General features: G+C 32.6%; 1 protein-coding gene across 1 annotated transcript in view; it reads left to right on the top strand.

The window, feature by feature from the left end:
• Window positions 1–13,245, top strand: part of LOC134854483 (uncharacterized) — a 562,741-nt gene that overhangs the window by 204,020 nt on the left and 345,476 nt on the right. The window lies entirely within an intron of this gene.

The following is a 13,245-nucleotide window of genomic DNA, read 5'->3' as shown; positions in this document are numbered from 1 at the left end:
TGCAAACTAAGAAAGGTTTAACCTATTAGAAAACTTTTTTGCATAAGCAGAACAAATTTTCATTAATTTGCGTTTTTTGGTGTCATATAATTTTCATATAGCAATTTAATGCTGGCGTCGGGTCAAAATAATTCAATAAACTGGAAATGATAGCTGAAGTAACACAGCGAACAACAAAAAATAACATGATGAACAAAATTGCGAGAAAACATGCTTTTTAGTTTTTAACTCAATAGAATTTTTTCTGAAAATTAAATGTTATGAGAGAATAAAGAAAATAAAATTTTGCGCAATTTATTTGAATTTGAATCTCTTTGTGAACAAATAGTTGGTGCAACTTAAGTCAACACTAATATGGTATGCCGGATATTTCATTTTGAAAGTGCATTATAAGTGTTTTGCAAGTATTAATTTCTCTACACAATTTTCTGCTGTTCCAAAGATATTTTTGCGTGTCAAGTGAAAACCAAACTGGTAAGGAAAAAAAAAGATTTGATTCTGCTGAAACAAACGTGCAAAGTTGGCTCCATTTTTGAGTTATTCAATTCAACTCAATTCACTTCAAATCGAACACAAAAAAGCTGCCAAATGTAATACTAGTTTACTTTTTCTTACCATAAAAGCACATAAATTTAATCTTTTCCTCAGTTTTTGCTATCTTGTCTTGCAAAAAATAGTTCATCCCTCCATGACGTTTTGGCGCGACTGGGATATTATCATGCGGAAACTGAAGATTTAATTCCCTAATTTGGTGAGCTTCATATGTGTTGAAAAGTTGTGGTGTTGTTGGTGTTTTTATAACCATTAAAAGCAGCGCGAAACAATCGCACAGTTAGTATAGAAGAAAAAAACATCATGTCAGCCTACAAAAGAAGAAAAAAACTACTTTGACAGCGGAAATTAGTTAAAGAATTTTAATTTAACGCCATATTTGCTCAAACCGCGGCAACTATGTACCAAAATTTATTAGAACATTCCCCTCACTGATATGATATGTTTCGTTTCACGCTAGTTTTAAACTCCAAAAACTAGTCCAAAACTTTTTCTCGTTTCATACAAACATGAAATGCGGCCAATGAACTCACCAAAAAATTTCAATTATGCTGTAACTGTTTGTAAGATTGCCTAGTTCTAGTTGGAAGCAGGATTTAAAGAACAAAAAAACTAAAGTCTTTAATTAAGAAGATTTTTCTGGAATTGATTAGTGGCTCGGGCTATCGATAAAAAGCTAAGTTGTAAAAATATTCATCAACAAAAAAATGTGAGCTAACGTTTTGCTTAAATCTGGAAACAATACTTTAAATATTTTAAATGAAACCAGTTGAATCCGCTCACCAAAATGACTAATTTTTCCCTCAAGAGTTGTAATAATTGTTTTTTGTTTTGATGATTGAAAGCAAGCCCAGGTAAGAGACGGAAATCAGTGGCTGAAAATAACCCTTGGCTTAATACCCTTTTCCGCATTTTTCTATGATCAAATTTCCGACCTATTAATCACCCGTTCAAAGCATAATCGGAGGAATCGGAAGTGCAGAATTTTCCACACCACCTGTTTTTTCACCTTTTCGAAAGGAAATTGGTTAAAATTTAGCTTAAAAATTCAGAAAAAGAGTTCTTTAATCAGTGTAACTTTCCTAAGTTGAACCGTACGTTCACCCTAGAGCATTATGATTTTTATTATGATCATTTTTATCATCATTTTTTACTATAATGATTATAATGATTGTTGTTCCGACCATTGAAAATTGGGAGAAACTTTGGTTTCGGGTGTGTTTTAGTTTTTTTTCTGTTTTCCACGCAAAATCAGCTACCACAAATAATCTTCGGACAGGGTTGAGTGATATATTTTATTAAAACCCTTCCAGTCTTGATTCGAACATCAAAAAATTTCAAAACAATTTTTACAAGATCAAGAAAAGCCGGTTTAAAGTTTTTGAGTTTTGGTCTATTTTCGAGCTAATTAGTAAGTTAGTTAGCAAATGCAATAGCTTAGTTTAGCTTATTTAAGCCTTGAAAACTTAATTTTACTCAGGTAAAGTTAGTTTTTGGAGTCTTTTAGCGCAATTTTGGGAATCAAAAACTTGAAAATTCATTCTTTTTTTTTCGTTTTTCTATTCATTTTCTTTTAAAACGGTTTTCCAATTGACTTATTTTACTATGACTCTCAAATATGCCTGATTTATATCTTTTTGTTCAGAATTTTTTATCACGACATGCAGAAAAATAGCGGTACCAATTTGTATAAAAAAATGTTGTATTTTTTAAGTCTGGACGGAACATTCTGAGCTACTTGCACAGTAACCGGATACCCTTGTTATGATTTTTTTTTATTTTTATGATTATATTATTATGATCAATTTTGCTATTATTTTGATTGATGCTCCGACCATTGAAAATGGGGAGGAATTTCGTATTCGGGTGTGTTTTAGTTTTTTTTTGTTTTCACGCAAAATCAGCTACCACAAATCGTCATTGGACAGGGTTGAGTGATATTTCAATTTAAGGCCTTTTCAGTCTTGATTCGAACGAAATTAAAATTTTCAAAATAATTTCACAGTTTCGAGAAAAACCGGTTTGAAAGGTTTGCTTTTTGGTCTAATTTCGAGCTAATAAGGTGGCAGTATATGCTTCAATGGCTTGTGCTGTTCTTTACTTCAGTTTTCTTGCAAACCTCACTAATTAACTCAACCCCCCACATTTAGGCCCTAGCCCAAAGTTATCTATTCTGGTTTGGTGGGGCTTGGGGTAAACACGGGTGGGGGGAGTTGTAAAAAGGTGGACAAGGCATTTTGGGGGACATAAGAGGGCGCTAAATAGTGATTATGACGATGAACGTGCACGTTCGCGCTCGACTTTTTCAGAAAACTGCAACAAGTAGGAAAAAAAACATAAAAATAATCGATTATATTGAAAAAAAAACAGATTTTAATGGATTATAATGAATTATAATGGTTTTTTGTTTTCTGAAAATAAATAATTATAATGGATTATAATCCGTAATTTTGTCTAAGTTTTCCATGATACTTGATTATACAGACAAAATTGTATTCAACAAAATCGATTATATTCGATTGTTATCTATAAAACTTCGGTGCGTTGGAGAAGTTTGCAAGCGATGGAGAAGTCTTTAATTAAGAAGATTTTTCTGGAATTGATTAGTGGCTCGGGCTATCGATAAAAAGCTAAGTTGTAAAAATATGCATCAACAAAAAAATGTGAGCTAACGTTTTGCTTAAATCTGGAAACAATACTTTAAATATTTTAAATGAAACCAGTTGAATCCGCTCACCAAAATGACTAATTTTTCCCTCAAGAGTTGTAATAATTGTTTTTTGTTTTGATGATTGAAAGCAAGCCCAGGTAAGAGACGGAAATCAGTGGCTGAAAATAACCCTTGGCTTAATACCCTTTTCCGCATTTTTCTATGATCAAATTTCCGACCTATTAATCACCCGTTCAAAGCATAATCGGAGGAATCGGAAGTGCAGAATTTTCCACACCACCTGTTTTTTCACCTTTTCGAAAGGAAATTGGTTAAAATTTAGCTTAAAAATTCAGAAAAAGAGTTCTTTAATCAGTGTAACTTTCCTAAGTTGAACCGTACGTTCACCCTAGAGCATTATGATTTTTATTATGATCATTTTATCATCATTTTTTTACTATAATGATTATAATGATTGTTGTTCCGACCATTGAAAATTGGGAGAAACTTTGGTTTCGGGTGTGTTTTAGTTTTTTTTCTGTTTTCCACGCAAAATCAGCTACCACAAATAATCTTCGGACAGGGTTGAGTGATATATTTTATTAAAACCCTTCCAGTCTTGATTCGAACATCAAAAAATTTCAAAACAATTTTTACAAGATCAAGAAAAGCCGGTTTAAAGTTTTTGAGTTTTGGTCTATTTTCGAGCTAATTAGTAAGTTAGTTAGCAAATGCAATAGCTTAGGTTAGCTTATTTAAGCCTTGAAAACTTAGTTTTACTCAGGTAAAGTTAGTTTTTGGAGTCTTTTAGCGCAATTTTGGGAATCAAAAACTTGAAAATTCATTCTTTTTTTTTTCGTTTTTCTATTCATTTTCTTTTAAAACGGTTTTCCAATTGACTTATTTTACTAGGAATCTCAAATATGCCTGATTTATATCTTTTTGTTCAGAAATTTTTATCACGACATGCAGAAAAATAGCGGTACCAATTTGTATAAAAAAATGTTGTATTTTTTAAGTCTGGACGGAACATTCTGAGCTACTTGCACAGTAACCGGATACCCTTGTTATGATTTTTTTTAATTTTTATGATTATATTATTATGATCAATTTTGCTATTATTTTGATTGATGCTCCGACCATTGAAAATGGGGAGGAATTTCGTATTCGGGTGTGTTTTAATTTTTTTTTGTTTTCACGTAAAATCAGCTACCACAAATCGTCATTGGACAGGGTTGAGTGATATTTCAATTTGAGGCCTTTTCAGTCTTGATTCGAACGAAATTAAAATTTTCAAAATAATTTCACAGTTTCGAGAAAAACCGGTTTGAAAGGTTTGCTTTTTGGTCTAATTTCGAGCTAATAAGGTGGCAGTATATGCTTCAATGGCTTGTGCTGTTCTTTACTTCAGTTTTCTTGCAAACCTCACTAATTAACTCAACCCCCCACATTTAGGCTCTAGCCCAAAGTTATCTATTCTGGTTTGGTGGGGCTTGGGGTAAACACGGGTGGGGGGAGTTGTAAAAAGGTGGACAAGGCATTTTGGGGGACATAAGAGGGCGCTCAATAGTGATTATGACGATGAACGTGCACGTTCGCGCTCGAGTTTTTCAGAAAACTGCAACAAGTAGGAAAAAAAAACATAAAAATAATCGATTATATTGAAGAAAAAAAAACAGATTTTAATGGATTATAATGAATTATAATGGTTTTTTGTTTTCTGAAAATAAATAATTATAATGGATTATAATCCGTAATTTTGTCTAAGTTTTCCATGATACTTGATTATACAGACAAAATTGTATTCAACAAAATCGATTATATTCGATTGTTATCTATAAAACTTCGGTGCTTTGGAGAAGTTCGCAAGCGATGGAGAAGTTTTTGATACAAGTGCAGGGTTGTCGGAAAGTAGTTTTTTTAAATAGGAGTGTGTGATAACGTTCAATGAGTGAAGCGAATTTTCCGCAAACCAGTTCCCGGTAGAAGAAATCTCTCTAGAATGGCATTCGTATCATGGGTACTCATTTGACGCACATGGGTAAAATAGAAACTGTTACAGGAGGTCTCAGGACGACAGCAAAATAATCGAATAATATTACTCAAGGGTGCGAAGTGACAAACATGTACCTTGTTTAGCATGTGCAATTAAAGTAAATGAGAAAAACAAACCGTGTTACACCATCTGAACCAATTTGACGAAAGCAAAAAAACTGTATCAAACTATCAAATAAATTATTGGTAATATCAAAAGGACTATTTATAAACAAAATTTTTCTCAATTTTTTTTCAGTGCAAACTTCTGGCTCAAACAACGTCAACATTTGGGTATGTCTATTTTGTCAACATTTTGTTCAAATATTTCAACCGTCAAAATGCGGCGTTCAATTGTCACCGTTTCAGTTGTTGAGTCAAAGTTGTTCTATCCTTCAAATTTTCGATGAAAATATTGTTGGCATTTCTTGATAATTTTAGATGATGTAAATTTTGTCCAAATGAAATGTCGTTGCTCTCAGATTTTTCGCGACCGCGATCTGTTGCAATTTTTGCAAATCTAATTTCCATGCAATTTCTGGGATCGGCAGGATATTCGTCAACCGAAAACTTTCATCGTATTAACAAATTCTGTTCTTTTTTTTCGAATATCACAATCATTTTCGGGAGATATGGGCTTCATTTATTATCTGCATAATGACGCTAAGTTTTAATTCAAGAGTAGAATCACAAGCTATTACTTTTTTTGTTGTATGCTGTTGTGTAACCAAGAGGTTGATTTTTTTTCAATTTTAGGCTTGTGTATTGTTGAAATATCAATTACATTAGAATTCTTCTGGAACAATTTGACGTAGGCAAATGGTATATTAGGTTTCGTAAACTCAAAAATGTTATTTCTAGCTCAAATAACCATTTAATGCTTGAATCATTCTTTGAATACAAAACTGTGATTAATATAGACGGTAAATTAGGTTTTCTGCTCAAAAATGCCCTGCAAATTGGAGTTTTCCGATTGAAAAGAACTCAAAATAGGATGAAATTTTTCCTAATTTGGTCTCTGCTAAGGGATGCGGTCCATGGAAGTGTGTCAAATATGCAAGACACTGATAAAGATTTTGGGTGCGAACAATTGCAACCCTTTTTAAAATATTGAGATCCAGCAAGACGTTTTTTACCTGTTGTCCGTTTTTTGCCCAATCGCGTAAATAATAACTGCGTAAATTTTTGGCGGAACAATGACCCAATATTGGTTTCTATATGGATATAGTTGTTGCTTACTTTTTTTGTAAGGAGGCAAAAAGGTCTTCAAACCCAATTTTTAAGATTCGAGTTTGAAGCTTTTTCAGTTTTTGAGTTTTTTTGCTCAAGTCAGCAGAAATTTGCCAAAATGTTTTTCATCTGCTTAAGTTTCAAAAATATTGTGTTATTGCAGTATGAGTAAACAAATGAAACGTTATTTTTGAAGGTACTGGAATTGATATCCGTCAAAAGTCAGATTTTTCCCCCAATGTTTCCATCTTTGGTTGGACAAAACAAATTGACAACTCCTCGCATAAATTAAGTGTGTTGGTATTTCAAAGTGACCCAAATGAATAACCTTTTAATTCATAATGCGATCTAATTTTTTGTCTTATAGTTTCTGCATTTTGATTAAGTGGATTAGTTGAACTTGGTTTTCAACTGTGTTTCTTAATCGCAAACTTGGGCAAATTATTTTTTTTATCAGTTTTGTTTAATGAAACACATGTTGTTTTTTGGCCTTTAGATGCTAGATGTCGCATTTGAGTTTTTTAATCAAAATTTCTAAACTGCTTGAACTTTCTCGACAAAATTTTAATTGATCCAAATCATCGATTTTTTGTTATGCGGTGTTTTTTTTTATTTTTTTTTGTTTCCTGCAATCTGATTGGTTTGATTTTTCCATTGTTTTTCAACTGTTGTCAACAAAAAAAACTCAAGGCCACCGTGAAGTCGTCAATTGATACTCAGAATTGAGGAGCGACTTGCATGTTAAGTGGTTATCATAGGTAATTACATAAAATGAAGAAATCAAAACTATATCGACTGAAGCAAACAGCGAGCAGCAAACAAGTTCTGCCAAAAAATCATCAAGCTTATCGAAATTTTATGTTCCAGGATAATTTTTGGTTTGAAGTTTTTCCACCTTTCAAAATTTCGAAACAAACGCCTCTTACTAAAAAAGATTATGTTTTTTAGATGATGACATTTTAATCAACAACAATGATGAAGATTTTTTTAGATGATGATATTTTTTTCAAAATGAAACTTCAAACTCTTCCGATATCTTGAAAGAACATTATATTTTAACAAAAGCTTGAAAAAAATTTGCTTTACGGCTACCAGAATTTTTGTAGAGCTAAGATTTGCAAAAGCTGGATTTCGTCGTGGTCTCAAGATATCGGAAAAATGGGATGTTTTATTTGGAACAAGATTATCTTCTACAAAAATTATTTTTATCATTATTGACTAGCACATCATCACCTACAAACATCATCATCTTTAGCAGGCGTGGTCTTCAAAATTTTTCAAGAATGAAAATATGAAGGCTTGAAACATGAAGGCTTGAAATTTTGAAGGGTGGCATATTTTGAAGGCTGGATAGTTTTGCTCAGTCAAGCTGGATGAACATGATGGGCTATCTGCATAGAGCCAATACGTATCATTTTCGGATATAAAGCCGAATTAAAAAATATATAATTTGGTTTTCTTTGTTTACTTTTGTTAAAGCAATAAATTGTGTTTTCTCTATTTTAGGGCTGATTTCTAGTAGAAAACAAAACATCCATGATTTTTTCCTGAGACATTTTTTAAATTCAATTATAAAGTCGGACTTGGATATCGGTTTTTCGTTTTTAATCAAACCCATTTGAAACTCATTTTAATTCAAACTGTGTAAAATCACAGATCACGCTTTTAGATTTGCTGCTCAAAACTGCCAAGCAAATCAGAGTTTTTCTATTGAAAACAACTCAAAAAATTGAGAATTTTTTCCTTTACAGCGAGAAGGGACCGCGTGAAGATTTGCCTAGCTTAGAAAAGTGTCAATAAAAAAAAATCTCCAGTGCAAACGTTTGCCACTCTTTTCGAGTTAATGAGATCAAGCAAATAGTTTTCACCTGTCGTCTTTTTTGCCAAGACACTAAAACATTTTTTTTGAAAGGAAGCGGCCACAAAAACTGGTTTTTGTTTAGATGTGATAAATCACCGACTAAAATTTGGAAAGAAAAAAATTCGGACCAGTTTTCTAAAACTTGAGTTTTATCACTCTTGAAATTTCTTTCTCATATCAGTGAAAATTTGTAGCCAGATCATCAACTTTCAGCTAGAGTACCAAAAGTTAGTGTAAAAGTTTTTGAATTGGTTTTTCCACATAATCGTAGGCTTTTGACAGTTAAAAAGATATTCGCAGCTTAAACAAAAGTAATTCGCAACATGAATGAAAAAAAAAAATTTTAGGTTTTTTCTTCGTCTGAAGACTTGCATTTTCAGACAAGAACTGAAAGCAAAATAATAAAGCTTCAGGAGGTCATTTAACCTTTAAAGTAAGGTGAAAATTCCTACACTAAAAACAATTTTAAAAAAAATCAGTCAAAGCCTGAATATAGGACAATCATTACAATCGTTAACTTACTCACAGTAAAATTCATTAATTAAACAAAAACTAAATTTGAGGTTTAGAAAATGTTCAATACCAAAAAACCTACCAACTGCTTGACATCAAAAAATTTCAATATTCCGCACGAACTCAAATCTGAAATGCAACTGAGGTAAGTTCATCTTTTTTGGTTGCATGATTTGACATCTCGTCACTAGAATTAAAGCAAGTCTGAAAGCTCAAACACCTGTAACACACCATCTAAGTAATTCAGTCGGGGCACATCGGTAAAGTACAATCTAAAATATTCGACAAACAAAACGGAACTTTTGTGCTCCGGTCGTTTTTTTCTCCTGACAACTTTTGACTATTTATTTAGCAAATTTGATCATTTTTTCAAAAACCATTTTTAAAACCTTTTTTGTCTCGAGTTCAAAATATAAAGAATAATTAACATGTATTTTTCATAAAGATTTTGGGGTTTAATGATTGCCATTTTGAGACAATTAACTCACCATATAATTCGTATTCTTACCGCGTAAGCGGGGGGGGGGGGTTTAACTGGACTTAAAAATAGTTCCAAAATGAATTAAGGCATGCTTTTTGTTGTTTAATACTTTTTCATTAGCGAAAAACGTCACTTTATGCTCTATTAGGCGTCTGGAGGATTAATTTCAAGGAAAAAAGAGTTTTTTTTAAATTTTACTTTTTTTAAGGTGAACACTTCTTTAAAAACATTTTCAATATTTAAATCTTCACTCTGATACGAGCATTTTTTTTGGACAGTTCAAAAGCATTTAACCCTCGGGAATTAATCCGTTGCTCCTCATGATCTCACAAATGTCGCGCTTATCACTAAACTAACCTTGTTGTATATTAGCAGTGAAATGAATCTGGCTAAACAGCTCTTTTTATACTTTAAAGTTGATTGTGTAAAACGCAAAATTTAAGCGAGCCGAATTATCCCTCATCATTAAATATTCCCAAACAGAGCAAGCTAATTGTTCTTATAAATCATATACGGGAATCAAATTTCAGCGCTTAAAATTTGGCATTATTGGCCTAAGGCTTAAAGGTGGGTAATATGTCATTGACCGCAACCGGTTCGAGGCCAGTTGATGGACAGTCGGAACATTCAGGGTTTTGAACGGATACGAGCAGTCTTGTTAGCGTTTTAGGATTGCAAGTAATTACGATACAGAAACAATGAACTGTACAAACAACTAGTTTTTTGTAATACCATGCTGTTACGATAGAGAGATAAAAATCTGTACAAAGATTTATCATCTTGTGACTTCATGTAATTAAGACACAGAGACAACATTCTGTACAGACAATTAGCTATTTTTGATTGCATGTAATTAAGAAAAAGAGATAGTAATCTGTACAAACAGTTATCTTGCTATAATTGCAAGCTTTTACACTACACATATAAATTCTGTTTCAACAGTTAAAATTTTAGTTCTTGGACGAATCGTTTTAAATTCATGACTGCATGAACTTATATTTTGCAAATTGTGTTTTCAATAAAAAAGTTCAACCTGAAATCCCTAATTAGATACCTTGCAATGTGTTTTGACTCAAAACTCATTAGAACTCGGAGCATTTTCCTAGTTGAATGGCCATCATAGCAAAGAGTCATAGCAAAAGTTTTGTAATTATGATACAGAGATAATACTCTGTCCAAATTGTTAACTGTTTTAGTTGCATGTAATTTTTGTACATTCCTAATAATCTTTTCTAACAACTAGCATATTATGATTGCATGCACTCGACGCAGAGATAACAATCGGTACAAAATTTAGGATTTTAAGGTCGCATTTAATTAGGATACGGAGACAATATTCTGTACAAGCAGATAGCATTTTATGATTGTATATAATTACGATGCACAGACAATAATCTGTACAAACAGTTGTTTTTATATCATTGCATGTAATTTATATAGAGACACAAAGTTTGGCGCAAACAGCTTGCATGTTGTAATTGCATGTAACCTCGATACAGAGACAAAAATCTTTACAAATATTTAGCTTTTTATTGGAATTAACACACAGAAAATTAATTGTAGAAATTGTTAATTTTATAATTGAACGTAATTACGATACAGAGACAATAATCTGTACAAACAAGATGCATTTCACGACTGCATGTGATTACATGCTGCTTTTTGTTCCGACTTTCGATACGAAAGTAACGGAATATTTGTGCTCGGGGTGGGTTTTTTTTCTTCAGACAAATTTCGACTTTTTAACTAGCCATTTTTGACGGAATTTTTTTATATCATTCGAAAGGTATTGTTGTCCTGAGCTCAAATTTGAAAAGATATTTTACCTGTGATCATTTTTCGTAAAGTTACGGGGGTTTAAAGATTGGCATTTTGGCCAATTTGGGACAATTAACGCGCGATATATTTTGCGCTATTAACGCGTGAGCGGAGAGTTAATCCGTGTTAGAAATCGTTCCAAATTGGTTCAAATAGCTTATTTGCCATAATTGATTTGTTACAAGGAGCGAGATCTATCCTTTTGTACTTTATATGGCGTGTGGGGTGATGATTTTCATTAAAAAAAATTTCAAATTTTAGGAAATTGTTTTTGTTCATTTGTTTTATTTCATTTAATTTTTCCATGTTATTACTGCTCCATAGACCTTAAGAGGCAGTCGGAACATTCAGGGCCTCGCCTTGATACGAGCAATCTTGTTGCTTTTTCATTTAGATTAATCCAACCCCCGATCACTAATTAAAAACCATCCAATATGTTTGTTGTCAAAATGAGGTGTCTTCTCGACTTTGTAGCATTTTTCCAGTTGGATAGAACAGGTACGTTTTCAAATCAAGATTTTTCATTTAATCTCTAACAATAGTTAATCAAATTATAGCAGGGGTATCAAAACTATTCAATGTGGCACAGTAATCTGATTTGAACATGAGGGTAAACTTGCTTTTTGACCAAACCATACAGTAGAACTGCCATTCCATTGGAATAACTGGATTGGCCAATTTCACTTAGAGGTCATAGCAAAATAAAATCTCAACATTAACAGCCCTAGAGAATATTAGTGGCGGACACGAAAATATCTTTGTTCAGAAAATGAACGAACGAGGAAAACAAGAGATTGCACTATCAAAGAACTGATGCGGACATGAGAGATCGCACAGAAGAAAAACGCAACCCACAGAAGAAGAGAAAAGCGAGACAAGAGAAGATGAAGTGGGGAAATAAATCAGATCCGTTTTATAGTTGGCTCTGGGCGTCAAGTGTAAATGAAAATACTCCCAAATTTTATTCAGGTATACTTATTGTTAGTTCATCAAATAATATTCTCAAACTTCTAGAAATTGTGTCAGTAAAATCATCAAATTTTTTCTTGGAGCGTTGTTAATCGCTAAGCCGCAAACAAGAAAATGTGAACCTTGCAATCAGTTTTGGTGAGCGTTTTTCTGTGCCCAGCGAGAATATGCAAAAAAGGAATTTTTTCGGAAAAACATGATTGGATACTCAGTGTTTTCATTTTTAATATGAAAATTGTGATCACCAACGCGGAATTTTTTTGGAAAGGCTGAAACCAACGGAAGCCCAAGTAAGGCATTTTTTTTTTACAAAAAAGGACATTTTAAATAACTTAAACTCAAAAATTTTGCTTCAAGAACCAATATTAAACTTGATCAAATTTTTAAAGCTGTGAAAACTGAAATCTGATATGAAATTTGGAAATATCCTAAATAATGTTATTTAAATTTATGTCTGGCAATAGAAATGTATCTAAAGTTGGTGAAAGCAAAGGTTGTTTTGGAAGAAAATGTGTATCAAAATCGAAGACGCCAGCAGTAAAAAAATTTAAAATCGTTATTAATAATCAGAGGTGTCCATAAACCCAACCGCAACCAATTTCCTATTGAGTATTAGACGCTTAGTCAGAAAAAGGAATAAGCAACGATGATGATTGCTTTTGGTATTAAACAACAGAACAAACTAACAAATTACGACGAGAAAGGTCGTGAAACGAAAAAATTAATATACTTTTTTTTGGAAAAAAAATGATATACTTCTTATAAACAGAGATTCGGCGAGTGCAGCATTTTAAAAAAAAAACATGATTCGAACAATTGAACCTCTAGAAACCGTTGCTAAGCATTAATTGTCTAGCACGCCATCTTCCAAGCCTCCCACAAAACTAACCTTATCATATGTCTAACCAGGGGCGGATCTATGATTTTCTCGAGGGGGGTGGGGCGGATTTTCAAAAAATTTTCCAAAATTTTGACGACCTTTTTTTTAGGTCGACCAAATTGATTTTTCGAGCTCTACCAAAGCACTGTTTTGCCCCTATTTTGGCAAAATTTTCTGCACCGCTGGCAAATTTTTGAAAAAACAGTCAAAAAAGCCGTTTTTGGCCTTTTTTGAAAAATTTTGACAAAAAAATCGTG

This window comes from Symsagittifera roscoffensis, chromosome 9 (genome assembly GCF_963678635.1).
Source record: "Symsagittifera roscoffensis chromosome 9, txSymRosc1.1, whole genome shotgun sequence".
Taxonomy (NCBI): Eukaryota; Metazoa; Xenacoelomorpha; order Acoela; family Convolutidae; genus Symsagittifera; species Symsagittifera roscoffensis.
This window is presented reverse-complemented; position numbering and strand designations above follow the sequence as displayed.